The sequence below is a fragment of the Ictidomys tridecemlineatus genome, chromosome 2, assembly GCF_052094955.1.
Source record: "Ictidomys tridecemlineatus isolate mIctTri1 chromosome 2, mIctTri1.hap1, whole genome shotgun sequence".
In the NCBI taxonomy this organism is placed as follows: domain Eukaryota; kingdom Metazoa; phylum Chordata; class Mammalia; order Rodentia; family Sciuridae; genus Ictidomys; species Ictidomys tridecemlineatus.
Genome location: NC_135478.1, coordinates 71,087,800 through 71,114,751, shown reverse-complemented (window position 1 = coordinate 71,114,751; position 26,952 = coordinate 71,087,800). Strand labels below are relative to the sequence as shown.

Below are 26,952 nucleotides of genomic sequence, written 5' to 3'. Positions count from 1 at the left end.
ACACAGGGCGGGCACCCACACTGTTCCCAGGAGCTTGTCCTCAGATCCTATCTGGCTTTCCCCTGCTTTTGTCCGGCCTTCAGGACTTGGCACCCAGGCCTTGCCTGGGTCAGCATTTGCCCAAACAAGGAGCAAGCCATAGCTGGACATCCAGGGGTAGGCCACACCATGCCAAGGACATAGGATGTTCTCTCAGGTTTGCAACCCTTCTTAGGATCTGCTCTTGGGAAGCCAAGGTGTCCTGGGAGGATGTAGTATATTTTCCTGCCTGCCTATACCGCTGTGGAAGCTAGCAGGACCTAGATGTGCATACTGACATGCATGTATTTGTCTCTTGGCTCCTTTTATTCGCCTCCTGCAGATACCTTCAGATTTTCATGCTTTCATCAAAGAGGCACAGGCTGAGGGTGACCTGGCTTGCAACTGGCCTTGGCTGGGCCCGACCCTACAGCACATGCTAGCCAACCAAATGTACACATTGTGGGGGATACTGCTGAAGACTATGTGTTTACTTGTTTAATTCTACCCTCAGACACACCAAAGCAGGGTTAGCAGGGGTCACAGATCCTCTAGGCAGAAGTGACAAGGGATGGAAAAAGGCTGGGCAGAGGGGATGCAGCCTCCCACCTGAGAAGCTGGGAGGTTGTGGCGAGGAGTTGCCCCTTACAGAGGATTCAGAGGAACGAGTAAGAGTTTACCAAGATGAAGGTGAGAACAGACATCCAGTAGAGGGGAGATGCTGGGCAAGAGCTAGTGATATCAAGAACTGGTGGATGGGAGTGGGACAACAGCAGGGATGAACACTGGTGGAGCTGGAATGAGGCTGAGTTGTGGCCTGGAAGAGAGCTCACAGAGCTGAAGTTGAGACTCCAGGTATCCATGAAGTTGAAATTTCCTAGAAACTTCCCATTCAGCAATGGTCACATAGTCACATCTAGCTACATAGGTAAAATAAAACATAGTTGTTAGTGGGGTGGCCACAAGCTATGCTTTGAATATGGTTCAATTGTGTCCCTTAAGGGTTCATGTGTTGGAAGCTTGGTATCCAGCACGGTGATTTTAAGAGGTGGTGGTACCTTTAAGAGATGAAACCTAGTAGAAGTAGATTAGTCATTAGGGATGCTGCTTTGGAAGGAATTAAGGTAGTTGTTATAGGATACCTTAAGTAATTCTCAGGAGAGTAAGAGCCACTTATAAAAGAGCAAAATTGAGCCCTGAATCACTCTGGCTTCCTGTATCACCTTGTGATGTCTTCCTCTCACATGTGCTCCTGTCATGATGCATTTTTAGTCTAAGGGATCCTCACCAGAAGCTGAAACAATGAGGTCAGCTGATCTTGGATTTTTAGTCTCCAAAACTATGAACTAAATAATCTTTTCTTTACATAGTACCCAGTCTCAGGCATCTTGCAATAGCAATTGAAAATGGACCTCTGACTTAGCAAAACATAGTTTCTAGTTCCATGTGGGAAAGGAGTATTCTTTGCCACATTCTAGGCTCTGACTCTCCAGAGCTTTGGAACGAATAGGTAGGAGTTAGTGGTAGAGCGCTTGTATACCATGCACAAGGCCCTGGGTTCAACCCCCAGCACCAAAACAATGACAAAAACAAGGCAGGGGTGAGACAGGATCAGGGCTAGGACCTCTGGTTTGGGAAAGTGTCCAACATGGCAGACAGAACCTATACACTTACTTCTCTCTCTTCCCAAGGCCTGTTTAATATAACAGTGAAGATATTGAAAATGAATAAGCTCATAGCACTACAAAAAAATAATAGAGGAGGTATCAGTAGACCAGAAATTTTGAAGAGGTTTGAAGAGTTTTTGGAAGAAAAAGAGCATATGGACTCAGGGGATGGAGGGCTGCAGCAGCCAGCTTTAGCCCTGAAAGCCACGTTGTAAGTCAGGTGAGGAAGATCCCTGGGAGTAGTGGCAGATGAGCCCCGTGTGCAATTGAAATCTAACTAATACTAGTTGATGATGTCCTATGATGCATAAAGGTTTTTAAATTTTTTTTAATTTTTATTTTATAGTTGTCGATGGATTGTATGAGTTCTGTGTTTGGGATTGGGGTCCCTGATGACTCATGATTGTGGCATGCTTAGTGCCTGGGAAAGTTTCTGTGCAAAGGCATAGGATGCCTGGTTGTCATGGTAATTCCCTCCATGCTAGAGTCTTATCAGTTTCAACTTTAATCTTAGGCACATAACTCCTGGGAATAAAGGAACTTGCTTGCTTGATAACTACAATGTTTCACCAAGATCAGGTGCTCCTGGAGCTGCCTGCCTAATAGTAACTTCAGACAATGGACTTTCTTGAGAACTGCACAAAGCTCCTAACATTACATATAGTAATCCTAAAATGTAACTACAGAATAAACAACCTTACTGATACTCTAAACAATAATGTAGTTATGGTATTAATGACCTAATGCAACCTATTGGTATAAATAAATGTGGCTGCTTGGACAGTGAGCCACTCTGCCACTTGCCCTGCCTCTGCACCTTGTCTCTGTCTCCTCTTTATTATTATTTCTTACAATGGACCTTTATTTTATTTATTTATACGCAGTGCTGAGCATCAAATCCAATGTCTCACACGTGCTAGGCAAACGCTCTACCACTGAACTACAACCCCAGCCCCATAAACTTTTTTAATTTTGATGAGGTGTAACCTATTTTTTTCTTTAATGCTTGTGTTTCTGGTTTCAAATCTGTGAAACTATTGCTTAATTTAAGATCATGCTTCCAAATTTAAAATCACCCAGATTTTCACCTGTTTTCTTCTAAGAATTTTGCAGTTTTAGATTTTACATTGACCTGTTTAGTCTACTTGGAAGTAATTTTCATATATGATTTGAAGAAGGGGTTCAGGTTCTTTAATATGTGAATATCCAGTTGTCTCAGAACCATTTGTTGAAAAGATTATTTTTTCCTTATTGACTGTTTCTCACAGCCTTGTCAAAATCAATTGAGGATTTATTTGGATTTATTTTTGAACTTTCAATTCCATTCCATTGGTCTATACTCATATCAGAGTCACATAGTCTTAATTGCTGAAATTTTGTAGTAATTTGTAATATTTAGGAAGTGAGTCTTCCAACATGGTTCTTTTTCATAACGGTTTTGGTTTTTCTGTTTCTCTTGCAATTCCATGTGAATTTTAGAATAAGCTTATCCATTTCCCCTTTTTAGAAAAAGGCACCTGGAGTTTGGATAGGGATTACGTTGGATCTGAAGATCTTTTATTATTATTATTATTATTTTGGTGTATATGGACACAACACATATTTTATGTGGTGCTGAGGATGGAACCCTGGTCCCGCCCGTGCTAGGCGAGCTCGCTCTACGGCTGAGCCACAATCCCAGCCCATGAAGATCTTAATATTAAATCTTCCAGTTCATGAATGCAGGATGTCTTTCTATTTTTTTCAACATTTTGTAGTTTTCAAGGCATAAGCCTTACACTTCTTTGATTGCATTTATTCTATGTATTTAAAAAAGTATTCCTTTTGATGCTGTTGTAAGTTGAATTATTTTTAAATTTTATTTTGATTGTTCATTCTAGTGAATAGAAATTCAATTGATTTTGTATGTTAATCTTACATCCTGCAGCTTTACTGAACTTGTTTTTTAGTTCTAACAGTTTTCTTTTTGTTTATTTTGTTTTGTATTTTAAGATTCTTTTGGGTATTCTATGTACAAGATCATGTAATTTATAGAGATAGTTTTTCTTCTTCATTTCCAATCTGGATGCCTTTCTTGACTAATTGCCCTGACTAGGCAAGAGTGGATATCTTTGTCTTGCTCTTAATTTCAAGGAGAAAGCTTTTAGTCTTTTATCAATAAATATAATTTTAGTCATGGTTTCTCTCCATAGATGTCCATAATCAGATTAAGAAAGTTTCTTTTTATTCCTAGTTTGTTGCATGTTTTTTTTTTAAATAATGAAAGCTGCTTTGACTTTGTCAAACTTTTTTTGTCACATTTTCTGTGTCTATTTAGATGATCTTGTGTTTTTTCCCTTTTTATTAATATATTTCATTGGTTGATTTTTTTGTGTGTATTGACCAACTTACATTCCTGAGATAAATTTCTTTTGGTCATGGTTTATAATCACTTTAACATGCTGCTAGATTTAGTTTGCCAGTTGTTTGTTGAAGTTTTTTTTTTTTCATATCTATCTATTTATTTGTTTTTGTGATAGTTAGGGTTAAACCCAGAGCCTCATACATTCTGGGCAAGAACTGTACCACTGAGCTACACCTCAGCCCTTTATCTACACTTTTTAAAATATTTTTTTAGTTGTAGATAGACACACAATATCTTTATTTATTTGTATGTGATGCTGAGGATCAAACCCAGTGCCTCACACATGTGAGGCAAGCGCTTTACCACTGAGCTAGAGCCCCAGCCCTTTATCTACATTTATAAGGGGTATTGGTCTATATTTTTCTTGTGCTGTCTTTGTCCTTGATATAGGCTAACACTGGTTTCATAGAACAAGTTGGGAAGTGTTCCCTTCTCTTATATTTTTGGGAATTATTTAAAAGGACTTAATATTAAACCTTCTTTAAACATTTATAGGAATTCACCACTCTACCTGGTTCTTGGCTTTTCTTTGCTAGATTTATAAATTTATTGTTACTAACTCAAAATTTGTCAAATTTGGAAAATTTTCATTAATTTTTTTAATTTTGGAAAAATTTAAAATTAAATCCATGAACAATCATGGGTTACTGATAATCAGGCATTTTTCTTGCACAGTTTCCTCAGTTTGATACAAGTCTTTGGTTAATTTTCATAGTTCCACAAAAGTTGATTTTGAGAGCTTTTATCAACTTTTTCATCACTTTAATGGAGAGGTAGAATTTGGATTTCCTTATTCCATTTTCACTGATGTCACTCCTTATTGGGATTTTGATGGAAAAGCATTTCTATTGTTGAAATATTTATTTAGTTATAAAGGAAGAAATACAAATAATCATCATTAATTTTGAGTTATTGTTACTAACTCAAAATTTGTCAAATTTGGAAATTTTTCATCATTTTTTTTAATTTTGGAAAAATTTTAAATTAAATCCATGAACAATCATGGGTTACTGATAATCAGGCATTTTTCCTGCACAGCTTCTCCAGTTTTTCTTCCTCAAATATGACTGTTATCTTTATAATACAAAAGAATTAACTGAGAGTGACAATTATAAATGCATATCCATAGGTTCCAATAGAAATTAAAATTTTGTCCAGGGCCAGAGAATCTGTATTTTAGGAAGGTGATCATAGGACCCTCTTTGAAAACACTGGATTAGAAGAAATAAAAGCAATAAATTGGGAGATTGAGAGAAGCGGGGTGGTAGAAATGTGTTCATTTCATATTTTTCATAGAATATAGTCAAGAGGAACTGTCTACTGTTGGAGAAATCAAGACATGGGGTATACACTTGAGAGTTATGGAATTAACCATAGTAGAATTTAAAACAAAAATAGTGAAGAGAGGCCATCTCCAAGGAGTAGAACTGGAGTGAGACAGAGTAAGTTTTACTTTTTTCTTTATGGTTTGAATTTTCTTCCTCAAATACAACTGTTATCTTTATAATAAAACTAATACAAATAAAAACAGTGAGGAAGTCAGTAGAAAGGGGTTATAGGCCAACAACTCTGCTTTCCCTTTTCATATCTCAGTGTACCGAACTCTGCCTACCAACCACCCAACAGCAGCCACAGCAGACAGGATTGCGCCCGGGCACCTCAGGAAGGACAATATTGAACTGGACTCCTTCCTTTAGTATGGGCCCCCTCCTTCCAAAGGTAGGCTTGACAACTGAGGGTGCGTGAAATGAAGAGGACACTGTGATATAAGAAATTGTTACTGCTGCCTTATAGCTGCAACCAGGAGCTTGGACTCAGGGAGGAAAAGGACCTTCCCAGGGTCACACAGTGACCTAGTCCTTCCCAGAACCAGCAGTCTTCTGGGCTCAAAAACAGACATGAAAGGGGATAGGGCTATGGCTTAGCAGTAGCACACTTGTCTGGCAAGTGTGAGGCACTGGGTTCTATTCTCAGCACCACATATAAATAAATAAAATAAAAGTCTATCAACAACTAAAAAAAATATTTTTTAAAAACAGGCATGAAATATAAAACAGACTTTTTTTGGAATCTGGCCCTGGCAGTTGGCTTAAGCTCACACCATGGATTCACAGCCAAGTGTCTCAGAGGTCTGGGCACAAGGGCCCTCTGACAGGATGTGCTGGGGACCCAGAGATTTAGAACATGCAAGTGGGGATGCTGCTTTTGAGGGAAGGAGGGGAGTGTGACAGTGGCCCCTGAACACGGAGGGATGTGGCTCCTTGACCCCTGCTCCAGATGGCTAGTTTCTGTGCGAGGTTTATCTAGGCTATCCAGCCCAAAGCCCTCCAGGCTAAAGCCAGTGCCAGAGACTCGGTATCCTTTCCATGGTGAAGGTGTTTCTTCTTTCTGAAACATCCTGTGCTAGCTTGGGAAGTGTCTCAAAACAGAGAAGTCAAACATCTCCTTCCCTTCATGACCCCCACTGTCTCTTCCAGGGCTGCAGTGGGCAGGGAGGTGAAGCTATGTGTGTGGCCTGAGCAGGGCCTGAACATCTGATACCCTGGCCAGAGGTGACAGTGCTATAATGAGCTGAGTGACTTGTGTTGGGAAGTTACTGTGTGGAGGCTTTCTCATGGGGCTGTGAGAATTCAGGGCGGGGCACGTTGGAGAAGGCTTGTCAGATGAAAGAGCCCTTAGATGGGCCTGACCGAGGGGCAAGCTTCAGGGTGTAAAATTTTAAATACAGGAATAATCTCCCTAAAGGATCATTATATTTGTATGGGAATAAGTAGGGAGTGTTGCAATGTGAGCACACATGTAATGGAAACCATGGGTATATTTGAAGGGAATGGGGTAAAGGGACACTGTTCAAAGCAATATGAGGAGGTTTACATAAAACAGTTTGAAATAATAATCTGTGACTACAAGGATCAATAACGATGTGTCATCAGCCCAAGGTTGGACAGGCAGTTGGAGAAAGATGAACTTACAGAAGTATTCCTGTGTAAGGTTGCAGAAACTTTGTGGAAGGTTGTGGTTCTTGAAGTCTTGTGACAGTTCTTGTTATCAGGCATGAATACACGAGATTCTCTCCTTTCAGCTTTCTTTCTTTCTTTCTTGTTAGGGTTTGATAAAAGTGACTCCATTTTTATTCTGACAACTTTAACAGGACCCAGATATGATCCCACACAAGGCAAACACTGTGTTTTTAAAAAGAATCCAAGTGAGGCTGGGGTTGTGGCTCAGTTAGCGCTTACCTAGCATGTGTGAGGCACTGGGTTTGATTCTCAGCACCACATATAAATAAATAAATAAATAAATAAATAAATAAATAAATAAATAAATAGACAAATAAAGAAATATCCAGCAACAACTAACAAAAATATTTTTTAAAAAAGAACCCATAACTTTGTTGGTGTTAGTTCTATTCAGATGTGGCTCTTTCTCTGTTCTGGGCTCAGTGTGATTTGCTCTCTCTCATGTTCAGCTTATTTACCCACCAAATGGGCTGATTTGTATGTCCTAGGTATTATTGGCATAGGGGCAAAACCCATCTGAGCTGACCAGCCTCTGATGGACGTAACAGTGACAGTAAATGCACTCATATGACACCTGCTGAGTTTCAGGCACTGTTCTGAGGGATACACTTATATGACTCTAACTCTCAGTCTCAGTTGTCAGTATACCTATTGTAGAGAGGAGATATAGCACAGGAATGGAAGTGGCAGACTTCAGATCTAATCAGCTGTTGGCTTGAGGTAGGGTTCTTTGTCACTAGTTGTTCTGTCTTTACTTTTAGTCCATGATTTCTCCAATTTCTCTATAGCTTGAAGGGTCCAGGAAAGTGCCAAACACTTATTCTTGGTAAATATTTGCATGAAAATTAATACCCACATACCTCCAGTACATAAAATAGACTATTACTATAAGAGCAAAGGGGTATGAAAGTAATAGAAAGACACTAATGTGTTCTGAGCAACCACAATAAAATGAATGGTGACAAGACAGTCACTATGTTGTCAGTGTGATCTAGTATCTCCTTAGTATCACAATAACTGAAGTTCCAAAGAGGCAAGCCATTCCCAGAAAAGACACCCCAAAGGAACAGGCAAAAAATACACATCTCCTTCTCAAAAGTTTGTATATTAATTTTAATTGCTGCCATAACCAACCAATCACTATGAACTTAGTAGCTTATGACAATACATGTTTATAATGTTCTGTATGTCAGAATTCTAGTCACAGTGTGGCTGAGCTTCAGCTCTAGGTTTCACAAAGCTGAAATCAAAGTATTGGCAGGGCTCTCTTTTTTCTGGAAGTTTTGGGGCTGAAGACAATTTCAAACTCATTCAGGTTGTTGTCAGAATTCAGTTCCATGCAGTTGTAGGACTGAGGTTCTTTTTTCCTTAATGGCTACTGACACAGCATCTTTCTGTTTTTAAAGAGGTCTTTCTGTTTTCACGAGTTACATGTACTCCCTGACATGTGGCCCACTTCATAGCTCACAGAAAAGTCCTCACACTTGGAATATTTCTGACCTCCTGGATGCTTTCCCTTGCATCTCTACTTTCAGTAGCACTTCTAAGTTTGCTAAGGTTTGGATATTAAATGTCCTTAAAGGCCCATGTGTTAAAGGTTTGACCATGGGGTGATGCTAAAGAAAGGTGGTAGAACCTTTAGGTCTTAGGGGGAGATTCCTAGGTATTGGAGTTGTGGTCTCAAAGGGCATATAAGACTCTGGTCTCTCTCTCTCTCTCTCCCACTTTCAGATGTGATTCTTTGTCCTACACATACTCCACCATGATGAGGTGACATCTCCCACTCTCATCAGAGGTCAAACCAATGGGGTCGCTTGATCTTGGACTTTGAGCTTTCCAAACAGTGAATTAAGTAAACTTTTTCTCTTTATAGAGTTAGTTGCCTCTGGTATTTTTGTAGTAATACAAAGCTGACTAATATAGGGGTAATATTATCCATTGTGTTCACTGAAATGAATCAGAGTGATTTCTCCAATTTAAGATCAACTGAGCATAACCTTCATGCCATCTACCAACTCCCCCTCACAGTTGTGCTGAGATTACTGTGTGACAATAACCATAGGACAAAATCTTGGGAGGTCAATTTTGAAGTTCTACCTCCCTCTGTAGATCTTTGGGAACTTAAGCCTAAAGAATACAAAAAAGGATAATAAAAGTAAATAATGCAGAGAGAGCTGACAGCAGTAAACTGATTACTACCCACTCAAAAAGGAAGCCCAGCTCGGGCCAAAAACCTGATATTTCCTAACAACGGGAAAGCGCAGGGTGTTCCTGAGGGTGCACATGATCAAAATGTGGAGTCAGGGTGTGGTGTGAAACCTCCAATGTCAATATGATCATAAAACAACAAGAGCTTCATTCCAACAGTGACAAAGTAGAGAATGTTATCTGGTTTTAGTTTTGTTTTTTTTTTTAATCTTAAGGGTATCATAATTTGGAAAATCTTAATTTAAATTCTTAAATTTCAGAAAATCTGTTTTTGTGAACCAAGTTCTGGGGAATTAAGGAATAAATAAATATTTATAAGTGCTCATTTTTGTTTTTTTAATAATACTTTTTATTTTTTAATATTTTTTATTTTTACATTTTTAGTTGTAGTTGGACACAATACCTTTATTCGTTTATTTTTATTTTTTATGTGGTTCTGAGGATCAAACCTAGAGCCTTGAACATGCTAGGCAAGTGCTCTACTACTGAACCACAACCCCAGCCCCTCATTTTTGTTTTTTAAATATGAGTCTTCTTTTTTGTATGTGTTTGGTGCTGAGGATCAAACTCAATCCTCATGAATGCTAGGCAAGCACTCTATCACTGAGCTTCAAACCCAGCCCCAAATATGAGTCTTTTGAAAATTGATCTGGAACATGTTTAGGATGAGCAGTCCACAAACCATTATACATAGGCACATCCATGGTCATAGCCAAACTTTCCAACCAGATTTGAAGAGTGGAATGTGTGATGATTTGCGGGTCCGCCACTGTAGTCTCCATGTGAAGGGGACTTCCCACATGAGCTGTAGGCATTTGCTGGTGATATAGCTGGACTGTTGCAGGTTAAGATAGGAGCAAAGGGCAGAGAAACAGAAGGCTGAAGATTCTGTTGGGGTTGGACCTTCAGTGTCCAGCTAAGAGCCTTTGATTCTATCCTCAGAGTGGTGGGAGATGACTAGAGGGCTTAATTTGTATCAGAGACTGGGATGAGTAATGGCATCTGTCAGACCCACCTGTATGTAGGAAGGATTGGGACCTAGGTGTTGAAGAACAGGGCAGCCAGCTGGAGGCAGTGAGAGCTACATAAGTAGCTATTTGCAAGGATTTTTTAAATATTTATTTTTTAAGTGTAGATGGACACAACACAATGCCTTTATTTTTATGTGGTGCTGAGGATCGAACCCGGGTCCTGCACATGCTAGGCGAGTGCTCTGCTGCTGAACCACAATTCCAACCCTATTTGCAAGAATTTTGCAGGTAAGAAAGGAAGCCTGAGCTTAAGTAGTGTGAAGGAAAATCAGGGATGCCTTTCATTTAGGTAATAGCCATTGGCCTGGGTTTCCCATGCTGGAAAAAAAAAAAGTGTGGGCGTGTGTGTATGTGTGTGTATTATTCAAACTAACCAATTCTAAATTGTCTGCTCTGCTTTGGCTTTCTTTTTGTTTTTGGCCCTGCCTCCTGATCATGAAGTTTCCCCTGTGGATCCTGTATGATGTGCTGTGAATCTTTCCCTTCAGAAATGTGAGAAATAGCTTCTTTCAATTGCATTGGTCTCTTTATATCATCACTCAGTTGTATCTCTAATAATTATATCCAGGTAAAGTTATATCATTTAAGAACTGAAGTGTAGAAGGGAGATGGAGTCCCTGGGGTCCTGTACTTTCTGTATTTATCAGGAAGGTTCAAAATGTTTCTAAATGAACATTTCCCCAGGGAGGTCTTGCACCTGGAGGATGATGGTAAATTGGGAGAATGATCCATTGCTGCTTCCCCAACTTAGGGTAGTGAGGGAGCTGAATAGAGTGGGAGAGTTTCAGGGCTTATGAAGCCAACACTTGGGCAGAGACTGGATGGAGCAATGCAGCTGGGCCAGGGGGAGGTGATGGTTCTCATGCTGAGGGCTAGTGAAATGCCTTCCCATCAATCATGAAGAAGCTGTGAGTCTGGACCACTGCTTGCCATGGCAGCTAGGTCCAAAGTGGGAATCATCTCATCATGCCTGTGTATGTCAAGTTGTGTCCAGATGAGGCCACAGCAACCTACAGAGGTCTGTAGGAATAGCACTTCTCTTGATTTAGACTTTACTTTTGGGCCACACATGGGGCTGAGTTTCACTCTTTTCCAGAATTTTACACACCTGATTTGCCTCTTGTTGATCCCAAGTTTGAGGGCGGTTAGTACCCTGCCTTTACCTGTTATTTCCACTTGAACATCAAGTTCTTGTCTTCCACTAGATGGCAGAGGGGCAGGTGACTTGCTGCTTCTTCCATCTCTACTGTCTCCTGTGGCTTTAAGTCATTAGTGGAAATTTGACATGGAATAAAATATGTCAAATCTCCATCGCCATCTGGAAGTCTCTGTCATAGAACTCATCCAGTTCATTCACAGGAGAATAACAGGACAAACAACTCAGAACTTGCAGTATGAACTGTTCTTGCTGTTCTGGTTGCTCATGTGTATGTGTGATGAAAGGCTGGTCACAGCAAGTTGGGCTGTGCTTACAATGGAGCCCGACTGGATGTGGTGGCCCAACTCCGTAATCCCATCAACTCAGGAGGCTGAGATAGGAGTACCACAAGTTCAAGGCCAACTTCAGCAACTTAGTTAGACCCTGTTTCAAAATAAAAAACAATTGAGGTGTAGCATAGTAGTAAAACATCCCTGGGTTCAATCCCCAGTACCAAAAAAAAAAAAGGAAAGAGCCAACCTCCAGTTTCCCCAATTCTTTTTAAAGTTTTTTTTAAAATTATTTGTTCATATCTATACAAACATGGAGCATATCTTATGCTAATTAGGATCCCAGTCTTGTGGTTGTATATGATGTCAAGATCATTGTGGTGTATTCTTATATGTACATAAGAAAATTGTGTCACACTCATTCCACTGTCTTTCCTATTCCTATTTCCTCTTCCCTTGCCTTAATTCCCTCTTTGTCTAGTCCAATGAAATTCTATTCTTCCCTGACTTAGCATCCATATATCAAGAGAACATTCAGCCTTTGGTTTTTTGGGATTGGCTTATTTCACTTAGCATAATAGTCTCCAGATCCATCCATTTACTGGCAAATGTCATAAAGTCCTTCTTTTTTATGGCCAATATTCCATTTGTGTATTGATACCACCTTTTCTTTATGCATTTATCTGTTGAAGGGCACTTAAGTTGGTTCTATAGCTTAGCTATTATGACCAATTATTTCTTGAAAAGCTTTTCATTTGGGGCTGGGAATGTGGCTCAAGCGGTAGCGCGCTTGCCTGGCATGCGTGCGGCCCGGGTTCGATCCTCAGCACCACATACCAACAAAGATATTGTGTCCGCCGAGAACTAAAAAATAAATATTAAAAATTCTCTCTCTCTCCTCTCTCACTCTTTCTTTAAAAAAAAAAAAAAAGCTTTTCATTTGTGTTGTCCATAACTCAGGACTAGCCTGATTCTTTTGTTCTGCTTAACATTTCCCAGCTCTTATCAGGACCCATTTCTTTTGTTTTTACAGGGAGTACCAGGGATTGAACCCAGGGGTGCTTTAACAGTCACATCCTCAGCTGTTTTTATTTTTTATTTTGAGACAGAGTCTCCCTAAAGGCTGGCTTTGAACTTGCAATTCTCATACTTCAGCCTCCCAAGCCAATGGGATTTTAGGCATGCTCCACCACACTTGGCTCCCATTCCCATTCTTGTTCCCCAAAAAACTATATGGGCTTTGCAATTATTCGTGTGGGAATGCTCCCTCAAACTACAACAAATCCTTCTTATTAGACAAAACTTGGGGGGGCCCCGAGGTAGCAGTTATTTTCAGATTAAGAAAACACATAATGACAAAAGTACATTGAGTTTTGTAATGTTGTTTTTCTGTATTTATTAACTGATGGCATCTTATACACTTGAAAAATTCAGTATAGAATGTAAGTAACACATTACACACAATTGGCAGTCTGTCAGTTCTGCATCCATGAATTCAACCAACTGAAACAAAATTACGTGTATTGAATGTGTACAAACTTTTTTTCTTGTTATGATTCCCTAAAAAACACAGTATAACTGATAGACCCAACCTGATCTTTTATTAAAATTGGGAACCATCTTGCCACAAAGCGATGAAAAGATAATTTCGGTTTTACTATAAATTACTGCAAATTCTGAACCTGCTTGGAATGCCTGCCCATGTCTTGAACTCACCCATGCCTGGCTCTCTGACCAGATAGCAGCCCTCTCTGAAACTTTAGTGACAACTCATAAATATTGGCCTTCCCTGGCCAGACAACGACCCTCTCTGAGGCTCTAATGGTCCTCATAAATTCTGATGTTGGGGCCAGCAAAAAAAAATGTAAACTACCATTAGTGTGATGCTTGTCAGAGTTCTGTTATCTGTAACCCCCCTTTTGTGTAACTTGCTGGGCTATAAAGCTGGGCTGTAGGAAAGGTGGGGCTGCTGTCTTGTTCCCCGCCGTTTTGGGAGGGAACGACAGCCCGGCTGGTCGAAATAATAAGCTTGCAGGTCAAAATAATAAGCTTGCTTTAATTTGATTTTAATTGGAGTCAATGGTCTTTTCTTGCGTCCTGGTCTAACATAACTACTCTTAACATTTACTTACTCAGTGTCTGGTGAGGTCCCAATCTTTGCTTCCAAGGTGGTGCCTTATTGTTTTGTTGTCTAGAGGGGACAATATTGCATCCTCAAATGGTGGAAGGGATAGAAAGACAGAAAGATCTAGCTAGTTTTCTCATGTCCTCCACCCTGGCAATTAAACCCAGGGCCTTGTGTGTGCTAAAAATATGTTTTATCGCTGAGGTATATTCTTTGCTTCCTCAAATCTATAAGGACACTAATCCATTCATGAGGGCTCTACTCTCATGACATAATCACTCCTTAAATGTCCCACCTCTTAATACTATCACACTGGTGATCATTTTTAAACATAGGAATTGGATGGGGGGACCCATAACATATAAACCAAAGCATCATGGTTCCCACTTTGTGGAAGTGCTAAGTGTAAAAACTAAATACATGGCCACAAAGATTTTTCTCCTAGAGATTTTAAAGTTTTAGCTGTTATGTCTATGATCTATTTCAAATTAATTTTTTAAAATCTTTATTTACTTTTACGTGGTGCTAGGGTTGAACCCAGGGCCTTGAACATGCTAGGCGAGTGCTCTACTGCTGAGCCATAACCCCCAGCTCCCTCAAATTAATTTTTGATATGGTTTGCAATAAAGATAGAGCTTCATTTTATTGCATAGGAATGCCTGTGAGTTTTTCCAACCCCATTTGTTGCAAAGACTATTCTTTTCTTGGTACCTTCATTGAAAATCAATTGAACATACATGTGTGGTTCTATTTCTAGACTCTTCTATTAGACTCTTCTACAGTCCAGATTACTGTAGCTTTATACTAAGTTTTGAAACGAGGTAGCACAAGTTTTATGACTAGCTGCTTTTGACCTCTGTGTGGCAAGTTTCAATGCTGGCTTTCTTTCATGGGAATTTTATGTAAGTTCTTCCAAAGGCCTCAGGGTGGCATTAAGGCAGGAAATTGGGCTCTAACTTTATGTCCTTTACTCAGAGTAGTCTCTAGTGCCTCCTGAGCTACTGGCCCAGTGGATAGAGTTCTGGTATTAGAGAGCATCTGCCTGCTGTAGCTACCCCACCTACCCCATGCAGAGATCTTTCAAGTTTACTAGGCTCTTTCACAGATAGGTCTGGGGCAAGCTGGTAAGTTAAGAATGTCTCAGCAGCTGTGAGTTGCTGTCATCCTGCTCCAGTCACTGACAGCTACGGTGCTGCAAGCTTCTCTCCTCGCTTCCGAGGATTCCTGAATAATTTCAGCCAAGCTGAAGCATTTTGTCTTCACAGAGGCCCAGTCCAGTTTAGATCAGTTATCATGGTGAACCTTGGCTACTGATTCTCTTCAGAGCCCCATTTGAGTGACGCTAGCCTCTGCAAAAAGTGGCTGAAGCCTGGAAAAGGGTGGAACACTGTGGGAAGTTGTTACCCTGAGCAAGGCAGCCCTGAGGCAACCACTACCCACCCCATGGTGGTGGTGGCTGGGGGCAGCTCCATGGTAGTAGTGACTGAGGGCAACCCCACAGTAGCAGCTGAGGTGAAGGAGATGGCAACCACAATCAATGGAACAAGCTCAATAAGTCAAAAAACAATATTAAGCAGGTGGCAGGTGCTGCCCCAGCTGGGGAAGTAGTGGAGGGCCTTGGTGGCTACATGCTGGGGAATGCCATGAGCAGTCCCCTTATGAATTTTGGAAACAACTAATCTAGAAGACCATTACTACTGTGTAAACATGTACCATTATCCTAACCAAGTGTTCTACAAAGCTGTGGATCAGTACAGAACCAGAAGAACTTTGTACATGGTCAAGCCGCATATGGTCACCACGACCACCAAAGGGGAGCACTTCACCAAGTCTGACATTAAGATAATGGAGCGTGTGGTGGATCACTCAGTACCAGCAGGAGTCCCAGACTTACTACCAGAGAGGATGCAGCCTGGTCCTCTTCTCCTCCCCATTTGTGATCCTCTTCATCTCCTTTTCATTTTCCTGATCATGGGATGAGAAAGGTCTTTGTTTCCAACAGCTTCTTTATCTTGGCTCACCTACAGTCCTTTTAGTGATGATGTCTCATTCTTGTGTCTCTCTTTATTCCCCATAAGCTAATACCCTTGGCACTGATGGGCAATACAAAATATAGACTTGGATGCTATGTATTCAAGGGCCTTTTGAGTCCTTCATGGACTAAAGCTAATGACAAGCCAGTAAGAGTATAACAGCAAATAATCGCTGGTTAACCTAGGCTTATTTTTGGTCTAGTACAATAGAAAGACTGAAACAGATCTCAAAACGGTTCTCAAATGTTTTTGCCTGAATATCTCTGGTTCCTGTAGCAGCCAGAGCTTAGGACATGAATGCTCCAGCTTAGCAGTAATTTCATTGCAGTTTGGAAATTTTTTCTCATCCCTTTTAAGAAAATCTTGTATCATTTCTGCCAAATTTGGAAGGGGGCCACATGATACTCATTCAAAAGAAAAAAAAACACTAGAAATAATCAACTTTTGGGCCACAGAGTGTGTTTGCAGAGAGTTGTAGTAACATTTTGTTTTTTGCAGTAGGGACTACACAGCAGTTGCTAAATCAGAGTAAATATTAATGCAACCTTAGGCTTCCAGCCAGAGGACATATTCACAGGGGATGGACATAGTTAACAATGGCAAAAGACTTCTGGGACTAAAAAGTACAGCATTTGGGAATGGTGCCTTTGGAGACAAGCTCCCATTTGGGATGTTTAGAGAATCCACACGTGGCATTTATTTCTTTAGTAAATAAATTGTAAATAATTAAGGCAGCAAAAAAAGCTAGATTTCCTCTTAAACACTGAAGGTGAATCTTTGCTGAAAACTAAAGGGATATTAATCTTGTTTGGAAGATGCCGGGAGATGGAACCCCAAGGAAGGCTGCAGTTTGCAAAAGCATGATCCTCCTGGAGGATTATTTAGTAAAGAAAGTAGTTAGTGTACAAAGAAAAGAAGAGCTTGTGTTTCTTCATTTCTGTCCTATAATTGTCAAAAACTGGGATTAGGTTAAGTCTTCAGTTTCTGCAATTAGCTTCTGAATCAAAGAACAGGGAGACAATCTAAAAAAATATCTTAGGTTGCAAATGATACATGTCCATTCTAAATCAAAAAGGAAATTCTGTAAATATTATTTAGTTAAGGTAAAGTTGTGCCCTAAATTGTTCAATAGTTACCTAGCAGATAAATATTACTATTATGCAATGTAATTGGCTTGAATTGTTTGGGTATTATTGTTTTAAAAAGGATATATAAAACATATATTTCGCATTAAAAAGAAAAGAGTGTCCCAGCAGATGTCAAATCAAAGAATAAGCCGGTCATTTCTGGGCATCTAAGAGCATTATGATAACCCTTTTGGAATTCCACTCTGTTGGCTCTGGTAACAGCAAAGCACCCTCCCTAATTCTGTACCAAGACTGCTGAAGGAAACTCCTGTTTCTCCTTTTGCCTTGTCTGTCTCCATTTGTCCAATTATGTAAGCCTAAAGGGAGGATGGGATGACTAGGGCTGGCTCTGGAGCTCTACAATAAGTTCTGGGTGCTTTTATGTTAGGGATTCTTTTTTACAGTGTGGGATACTAAATGCCTCTGGGTCCTCACCCTTGTGCCCTGACTCATCAGTTCCAGAGAAACAGGAAAAGACCTATTAAACACTCCATTACATACAGCTCCACAACAGTAATATTAACACCCAAACCACTCATATAGGTGCTTGCCATGCACCAGTCTCCTCTACTCTCATTAACTCATCTACCTATCCTAATAGCCCACCCCGTGAAGTAGGATCACTAGCCTTTAACAGCTGAGGAAACTGAACACAAAAATTTAATACTGCCTAAGCTCACAGAGCCAGCAAGACATAAGGCTATAATCCAGGGCTCAGGATGTGGCTCAAGTGGTAGTGCGCTCGCCTGGCATGAGTGAGGTCCTGGGTTCGATCTTCAGCACCACATTTAAAAAAAAAAAAAGATATTATGTCCACCTAAAACTAAAAAAAATAAATATTTAACAACAACAACAAAAACCCCTATAATTCAATTTAGAAGGCTGCCTTCTGCACACAAGAGGGAGAGAAAGACCACCCACACAGGTCATCGTTTTGCTGCCTAGCTAGTTGAAACTAAACAAAAATAAAGAAATCAATGGTCAGGAGCAAGGAGAAAAAATAAATCTTGGGTCGTCATCTCTGTCCCTGAACGACTCCAACCCCACAGTTTCAGACTGTCGTAGTAGGAGCAAAGCCCAGTCTTCCTCCCGCAAGCCCTCAGCCAACTTCCTCTACTGCAGGCGACCCAACGCTCAACGCTTGCCCGACACCCCCTCCCAGGAGGCTTAGCTCCCAAGGACTGGAAGGCACACAGCCTTGCTCCTTACTCAGAGCAGCTCAGCTTGCTCTGGGCGGAGGAGAGGCTGGTAAACTGAAGCCGTGCCTACTGCCTCGGATCCTGCCATTCCCCAGGCCCGACTAGTTCGGGCCTACAACACCCGCCACAGCCAGCAGCATGGCCAAACCATCAGGGCACGTGCGAAAGCCGAGGCTGAGCTTGCGCGTGGCGTCCGTGGCGCGTGCCTAGGCGCGGAACTGCGAGCAGCGCACGCGCACGGAGCGCTGCAGGCAGTAAAGGGAGTGGCTGACTTTAGGTAAAAAGCTGGGTTGGGGAGCCCCTATCTCTTTGCAAATGCGGAACCACACCTTTCCCGCAAGTTTTAGCCGCAGAAAAAAAGAAGAGTTCAGTCCACTGAGTGTAGAAGGAGATTAAATACTCAGTAGCTGGCATGTTCTCCTAAATCTCCCTCCTACCTCTGTCCCATGTGGTTCCTTACTGTTGACCCCGGCTCAGTGCTGTGGATGCTGTGGATAAATAAAATTTATAATCGGAAGATCTAGGTCTAATGTGGCTTCTGGCCAGGCACGTCATATTCCTGGAGCTCTTTATTCCATTGTTAAAATGAGGAGGGTGCACAACGCGTTGAATACTGCAAATTATTAAATTGAAGGAAACGGATGACCACTTGAGTGACTTGTTGCACGCGCTTGCGTTGGGTGCTGCAGCCTGGTGCCAGGAGGGTTGTGGGAAAGGTGTGATGTGTAGCGCTGAAAATGCAGTAGGGAACTAGAGGAGGTGAGGGATGAGTTCTGCATGGGAGGAGGGGACATTTAGCGAAGGTTTCATAAAGGAGGTGACCTCTGAACTGGATCTTGAAGGATGAGCTGGGGGTGGGATGCGCCTGGCGAAGGGGATGCCTGGAAGCCTGCACAGGGCAAGGATGTGCCAGGTGAGTTTTGGAAATTGTTTCTGGCCAGTGTTGGGGGTGTGGGCTTGAAGGGAGAGATGGGAAAGAAATGTGAAAGTCCTTGAAAGCCCTCTTCACCTGCAGACCAAGAAAAGTTCATCTGTTGGGGTGTTTAGGTGTGGAGCTTAAGGAGATGTGTGTTTCAGCAAAGTCACTCTGACAGGCACCAGTCAGAAACTGTAATTATACCAAGGGAATGTTGGAGGAAGGAAGTTAATCTCATAATCCTGGGAATAATGAGTGAGGGCCTGAGCCTGGGGGTGTAATGGGGATGGAGAAGGAAGCAGGATTCCAGAGAGATTTCAGGGATAGTAATTGACAGGCTTCCTTGGTTCCCTATTAAAGTGTAGTCTGAGGGGCTGGGGCTGGGGCTCAGCGAGTGTGAGGCACTGGGTTCCATCCTCAGAACCACATAAAAATAAATAAGCAAAATGAAGGTATTGTGTCCATTTACAACTAAAACTATATATATATATATATAAAGTGGAGTCTGAGAGGACTCCTGGGTTTGGAAAATTGAACTGCCTGGTCACTGTGTGCTGGTTAGGGAGACCCAGTACTGCTTTGTGTCCTTATGAATATATTATTAAGTGTTTACTAAGTGCAGTCCCTACACCAGCCTCTCAGTGTCTGAAGATTTTTTTTTTTTAAGATCCAACTAGTCTCTTTCCTCGAGGTGTTTGTAGTTGAATAGGGCAGGCAAACACATACCTAGATTAGTTATATCCTTGTGATGAAAAATTATAGGTGTCTTTACCTAAGATAGATTATGGCTGAGGATAGGGAGAGCTTCCTGGAAGAGAGAAACCTGAGCTTCAGGAAAATGAGAGCCCCCAGCACAGAAGCCATGTGAGCAGGAAGACCAGGAAATTTGTGGTGTGTTCAGAGAACTAGAAGCAAATACTAGAGTATAAAAATGGGAACTTGGGTTTTGTTCTCTAAAGGATGGGGAGCCATTGCAGGGCCTTAGGCAGAGGAAGGCTTATTTATTTATTTTCTTATTTATTTTTTAGATATATATGACAATAGATGTATTTTGGCATATTGTACATACATGGAGCATAACTTATCTAATTAGGATTTTATTCTTGTGGTTGTACATGATGTGGAATTACATTGGTTGTGTATTCATATATGCACATAGGAAAGTTATGTCAGATTCATTCTACTGTCTTTCCTGTTCCCATCTCCCCTCCTTTCATTTCCCTTTGTCTAATCCACTGAACTTCTTTTCTTCCCTCCCCCTTATCTCATGTTAACATCTGCATATCAGAGAGGGCATTCCAGCCTTTAGATTTTTGGGATTGGCTTATTTCTCTTAACATAATAGTGAGGAGGGCGTGTTTAGATTTGGGTTTGGGACAGGTTACCCTGGTGTATCATGGAGAATAGTTGTAAAGGGTACACACCTGTAATCCCAGTGGCTTGGGAGGCTGAGGCAGGAAGATCATGAGTTCAAAGCCAGCCTCAGCAATTTAGCAAGCCCTAAGCAAATCAGTGAGACCCTGTCTCTAAATAAAATACAAAAAGGGTTGGGGATGTGGTTCAGTGGTTAAGCGTCCCTGGGTTCAATCCCTAGTAACAAACAAACAAACAAACAAACAAACAAAAAGGAAGAAAAGAAAAAAAAAAAGGAGGGGGGAGGAACTTGCAGGAAGAGGTGGTTGTAGGTAGTGTTGGTTAAGGAGACCCAGAGCTACTATGTGTCTGTTTAAATGTCATTAAGACAGTTGTTAAGACACTTTAGTGTCTTATAGACAAGAGTGAGGGCTAAACTGGGCAGTGGTGGAAGGAGCAGAAGCAAGTGTAGGATGTTCATCAAGACTAGTATAGGGGCTGTGGGGTAGGGAAGTGAAGGATAAGGAGAGAAGAAGTGAGTTCAATCCTGCACACCAAGTGCATGAGGCCCAGGATACATCCCAGTGAACATACCTAATGATATGGCAATTTGCTAGCCAAGCAGTCATTGGGCCATTCACTTAGCCTTGGTGATCTTGGTATGTGTACAAAATAGGGATGGTGGCCTATTTCAAAATGTTGGGGTGATTCACAGGTAGTTACAGTGTTGTATATGCTGCCAGTGTTGTATATGCTGGGGATAAGACCCCAGCATGAAATACACAGGAAATATGGGGTGAGCTAAAGTAGAGGCTCTAACTAGAGGTGCAGACTTGACTGTCATCCAGTGCAAGGCTCCCAGAAAAGAGAGGTGATCAGTGAATGAGCACAAATCCCCTGGCTACGGAGCATGATGGAGAGACTACATGTGTTTGTGTTTTTTTTGTTTTGTTTTTGTACTTTGTTGTTGTTTTGGTTTTGCCATGCTGTCACACCCAAGTCTTCACACATACATATGCTAGGCAACTGCTCTACCATTGAACTGTGCCCTCAGTCCTAGGCCTGGGTCTGTTTGAACATCCTTAACAAGGCTTTTTTTTTTTTTTTTTTCCTTTTTGTACTGGGAATTGAACCCAGGGGCATTCAACCACTGCTCTACATCCTCAGCCCTTTTTTCTTTTATTTTTTTATTTTGAGACAGGGTCTCACTAATTTGCTTAGGGCTTTGCTAAATTGCCCAGGATGGCTTTGAAACTTGTAATTCTCCTTCCTCAGCCTCCCAAGCTGCTGGGATTATGGGTATGCACCACCTCACAGGCAACAAGTCATCTTTAAATGAGGATTTGGGCTCTCTATTCCTTTGTGCTGGGTTCACAATTTCTCATGCTCACCTGTGTGCCTCTGTGGGTAGAGATTGCTGCTTGTGCCAGTTCAACAGCATGGATCCAAGATCCTAGGGTCTTGTGTGATGACCAGATCTGGAACTAGTCTACTCATCTCCCACCTGCTCTTCTGGGTAATGTTCTCAATAAAACGTGAGTGTTGTTAAAGGAGTTATGTATTTGCAGAATGCATGAGAGTAGAGCAACAATTTATTATATTTTAATATTATGTCTCTACTTTTCAGAGTAGATTAGTTGTCTTGTATGTGTAAAGGCCCTCTTTACACATACATGTGTAGGCCTCTAAAACGTGAGTGTTGTTAAAGGAGTTATGTATTTGCAGAATGCATGAGAGTAGAGCAACAATTTGTTATATTTTAATATTATGTCTCTACTTTTCAGAGTAGATTAGTTGTCTTGTATGTGTAAAGGCCCTCTTTACACATACATGTGTAGGCCTCTTTGCAGCATATGGTGGTGTATGCCTATAGTCCCGGCTGTTTTGAGGGCTGAGGTAAAGGATCACTTAATCCCACAAGTTGAAGACCAGCCTGGGGAACACAGTGAGACCCCATCTCGATGATAATAATAATAATAATAATAGGGCTGGGGATGTGGCTCAAGCGGTAACGTGCTCACCACATAAAAATAAAAAAAGATGTTGTGTCCACTGAAAACTAAAAAATAAATATTAAAAAGTTCTCTCTCTTTCTAAAAAACAATAATAATAATAATAATAATAATAGCAATAACAATAATAAGGTCTAGTGGGATCAGAGGCTCCACAGTTACATAAAGAACTTATTCTTTCCCTCCCTGAGCTATGTCTCAGAAATATTTCTTGGCTACAGACAGAACAATGTAAATAACAAATTTATTTATTTGTTTGTTTGTTTGTTTATTTTTATGTGGTGCTGAGGATTGAACCCAGGGCCTTGAATGTGCTAGGCAAGCGCTTTACTGCTGAGCCACAACCCCCAGCCCCAATTAATTTTTTTATATGAAGAACAGTAGTGGCTTACCCTGAGTTAATTTAAACATAAACTTGGAGTCTTCATTCACAATTTTTGGCCAAATTTAAAATCTTCAAAGGCTAATAAAAATTTAATATTTAGCTGAGTGCGGTGGTCCCAACAGCTCAGGAACTTGAGGCAAGAGGCTCACAGATTCAAAGCCAACCTTGACAGCTTAGCAAGGCCCTTAGCAACTTAATGAGACCCTGTCTCAAAATAAAAATTTTTTAAAAAGGGCTGGGGATTGGCATGGTTGTAAAGCACCCCTGAATTCAATCCCGTAGTACCAAAATAATAATAATAATAACAACAACAACAGAGCACTCATAAGCACAGTGCTTCACATGCATTTTTTAATATAATTCTTACAATTTTCCCTGAGTTAGGTGTGGTCATCTTCACCATTTTTTTTTTTTTAATTTTTTACCACCAGTCACTTGGAGTAAGTTTGGAGTGAGATGGAGCCAAGTTGAGTAAAGTCGGGTAAGGTGGAGTAAGGTAGGGTAAGATTGGAGTAAGACTGAGGTAAGGTAGAGTATGGTGGAGTAACTTGTCCAAGATCATTCAGTTAGTTAGAGACAGAATTAGGTTTTGAACTTGGTATATCAATCCCTAAAGGTTAGCTCTTGATCACTAGGCACTTTGCCCTTAATTTTATTTATTGGAAATTTTCCTAGGAACATCAGTCATTCAAAAGTCTAAAGTGTTAACTTTTTTTTTTTTTTTTTTAGAGAGAGTGAGAGAGGAGAGAGAGAGAGAGAGAGAGAGAGAGAGAAAATTTTTTTAATATTTATTTTTTAGTTCTCGGCGGACACAACATCTTTGTTGGTATGTGGTGCTGAGGATCGAACCCGGGGCCACACGCATGCCAGGCGAGCGCGCTACCGCTTGAGCCACATCCCCAGCCCCTAAAGATTTATTTATTTGTTTTTAGTTTTTTTTTTTTTTTTTGGCAGACACAACACCTTTGTTTGTATGTGGTGCTGAGTATCGAACCCGTAGCGCTCTTGCCTGGCATGCGTGCGGCCTGGGTTCGATACTCAGCACCACATACAAACAAAGATGTTGTGTCTGCCAAAAAGAAAAAAAACTAAAAACAAATAAATAAAGTGTTAACTTTTAAGACTTGAGACTCTGTCTTCCTACAACTTCTCTCTCTTTCTTTTTTTCTTTTTCTTTTCTTTCTTTCTTTCTTTTTTTTTTTTTTTGGTATTGGGATTGAATTCAAGTATTCTACCACAGAGCTACATCCACAGCCCTTTTTTATTTTTAAGACATAGTCTTGCTAAATTGCTTAGGGCCTCACTAAGTTGCTGAGGCTGGCCTCAAACTTGTGATCCTCCTGCCTCAGCCTCGTAAGTCACTGGGATTGCAAATGCATGCCATTGTGCCCTGCTCTTTCTACCTTTCGTGTTCAAATTCTATATGAAGCAGCTTTTCTCTTCCATTTAACTGAGGGACCTGAGGAAACACAAATTTTGTCACCCTGCTTTGCCTGTGCTAGGAGAGTAATTAGCATTGGCCTCTGCCCTTGGGAAGACAACATGGTAATTGGTTGAGATGGCATCCCGAGGTGGGCAGTGGAGCACAGTTCAGAGGATGGTGCCAGAGCAAAAACTCACTGCTCATGAAGACTGAACTGAGATATAAAAAGATAACTTTCTAAATTCATTTTTTTTTTCCCTGAAAAATAGGACATAGTAGGCTAAACACCTTTGAGTTTTTCAGACACTGGCTTAAATGGGGAGGGCTAAGGTCCACCTTCCTTCCTCATCTCACTTACTGAGCACCTGCCACTAGTGTGTCTGATCTTTAGAAATCTTAGATCTGGTGGTGGTGCACATGGTGCACATGTGACCAATTTGGAGGAGTCTGAAGCACCTGTTGGAGGAGGGAGATGAGAGACGGGGAAGGTCAGAAGTACAGAGTTACCTGGTTTAGTGTTGGCAGTGTAGCTGGTAGCCCATGGAGGCAGAATGAGGCCTAACCAATGCTGTCAATCTATTTTTCTTTATAGTATTTTGAACAGGTAAATCTGGCCAAATTAGGTAGTTGGAAATGGTCATGTCATCTAGATGAGTAAGTGGATAATACCTTTGGATTTATTACTGAGGGGTTTTTCGTGTATGTGTGTGAAAGAGAGAGAGAGACAGAGAGAGAGAGAGAGATGATATTGATCCCAAGGCTTTGTGCATGCTAGTAAAGTGCTCTACCACTGATCTACATTTTTTTTTAAGTGCGCGCCCGTGAGAGAGAGAGAGAGAGAGAGAGAGAGAGAGATGAGAGAGAGAAAGAGAATTTTTTAATATTTATTTTTTAGTTTTTGGCGGACACAACATCTTTGTGTGTATGTGGTGCTGAGGATCAAACCCAGGCCGCACGCATGCCAGGCGAGCGCACTACCACTTGAGCCACATCCCCAGCCCTGATCTACATTCTTGACCCTATTTCTGATCTTTTTTTTCCTTTAAAAAACCTTTCTGTGCTTTTAAATATTGTCTAATAAAAAAATCCTACTCCTTAAACTAGTTTTTTTCTTGAGACAATAATGTATCGTTGCCTGTCCGAGTTTTGTCTGAGGTGATGATAATATACCATGAGCCATCCAGGGCAATGACTGCCAAAAATAACAGCTGTGAAATGATTTGTGATGTTGCTCAGGATAAACATATTTGTCCCTTTTCATTTTTATGATCAGTGAGTGCTAGAGTTCTTATTTGTCATTGCACTTTCCTCTCAATACTGTATTTCTTAATTTTAAAGTGGATGCAGAACAAGTGTCACCCTTTGTTTTTTTTTTTTTCAGATCAGAGTTATGAATTTGGGACCTGTGACCAAGCAGGCCTTCATTCCTCAGTCTCTGCAGGATTGGGCTTTCCTGTTTTTGTCATTCTTGGTTTATGTCATAGGCACACTTTGTGTAGAAGAGAAAAATACCCATGAAGGAAGCTTCCAAGGAGGTTACCAGGTACACAGTTCAGCCAAGTAGGTGACTCTATGGGAGACATCTCTTTGTGTTTGTTCGGATGGGGAAGGGTGTGACAGCATGTTGGAAGAGATTCGGCTCATGGCCAAATAACTTAACCACCTGAGGTATGAGGCAGTTCCTCCACGTTGTCATTCCATTGGGGTCCAACATAACTGCTTGAGAAACCTAGTGTGTGGGAAAGTAAACAGCTCCAGATAATGCTCATAATGTACAGCATAATGATTTTTAATTGTATGTCTCAGGGACTACTTTGGCTTCTGATACATAAACAGATTTCCTCCTACAATTGCATTTATACAGTAGAAGTGTACCTACTTGCCTATTGAAGATTTTATGAGTAAAACAAAAAAAAAAAAGAAAAAAAGAATGAGGAATGGATAGATAAATTAAAATAGCAGAGTGTTAATAGTTATGTAAGCTGGATGATGGGTAGTTTAGGGTTCATTAATTTCTTTGGTCTACTTACTTATTTATTTAGTTAGTTAGTAGTACTGGGAATTAAACCCAGAGGTGCTCTACCACTAAGCTGTGCCCCCAGATCTCCTCCTTTGGTGTGACAAATTCTCATTAAATTTCTTAGGCTGGCCTTGAACTTGTGATCCTCCTGCCTCAAGCTCCTGAGGCAAATGCCATCTGCGCCCAGTTCTTCCCTCTACTTTTGTGTGTATTCAAATATTTTTAAAATAAAAAGTTTTTAGAAGTGCATAAAGTGTTTGTCTTAGTACATTTATGTTGCTATAACAAAATGCCTGAGGCTACATAATTGGGTTAGGTAAAACAAATACCTGAGATAATCAACTTATAAATACCTGAGATAATCACACCATAGCAGAAAAGATTTACTTTGGCTCTTGGTCTTAAAGATTTCAGTCCATAATCATTTGGCCCTGTTACTTCTGGGCCTGTGGCAAGGAAGCACCTAATGAAGGGAGCACTTCATAGCTAATAAGCAAAAGAGAGAGTGCAAGGAACTGGAGTTCCAAAGTACCTTCAAGGACATGTCCTGGATTACCTAAAGACCTCTCATTAGGTTTCACCT

At 40.8% G+C, this 26,952-nt stretch overlaps 1 long non-coding RNA gene and 1 pseudogene across 1 annotated transcript; both read left to right on the top strand.

The window, feature by feature from the left end:
- The first annotated feature begins 702 nt into the window (after positions 1-702).
- On the top strand, positions 703-15,881 carry LOC101974688 (major prion protein-like; annotated as a pseudogene).
- A 3,023-nt stretch (positions 15,882-18,904) lies between these two features.
- LOC120891612 (uncharacterized) lies at positions 18,905-26,605 on the top strand. Its single transcript, XR_005736102.2, has 3 exons — positions 18,905-19,173; positions 25,731-25,909; positions 26,494-26,605. It is a non-coding gene; the product is annotated as an uncharacterized LOC120891612 (long non-coding RNA).
- The last annotated feature ends 347 nt before the right edge of the window (positions 26,606-26,952 follow it).